The following is a 270-nucleotide window of genomic DNA, read 5'->3' as shown; positions in this document are numbered from 1 at the left end:
CTCCCGAAAACAACGTTGGTGTAAATGGCCATAGCACCAACGGAGACCGTCCCGGAGCGGCCAAGTGGGAGGGGAAACTTCCCCCCTCCCGCTGGGAAGATTTTTAAGAGACCTGATGGTTGTGTTCCCAAAGATATTCATGTGGGGTGCCTGGCGTAGACTTGATGGTATTTTGCCCAAAGACACTCCTATGGGGTGCTCGGCCTAGACCTGATGGTTCGTGCTTGGACATTCTGCGGGGTGCTTGGAATAGACCTGATGAGAACTTGA

The sequence above is a fragment of the Daucus carota genome, chromosome 6, assembly GCF_001625215.2.
Source record: "Daucus carota subsp. sativus chromosome 6, DH1 v3.0, whole genome shotgun sequence".
Lineage (NCBI taxonomy): Eukaryota > Viridiplantae > Streptophyta > Magnoliopsida > Apiales > Apiaceae > Daucus > Daucus carota.
Note: the sequence above shows the minus strand (reverse complement) of the source record.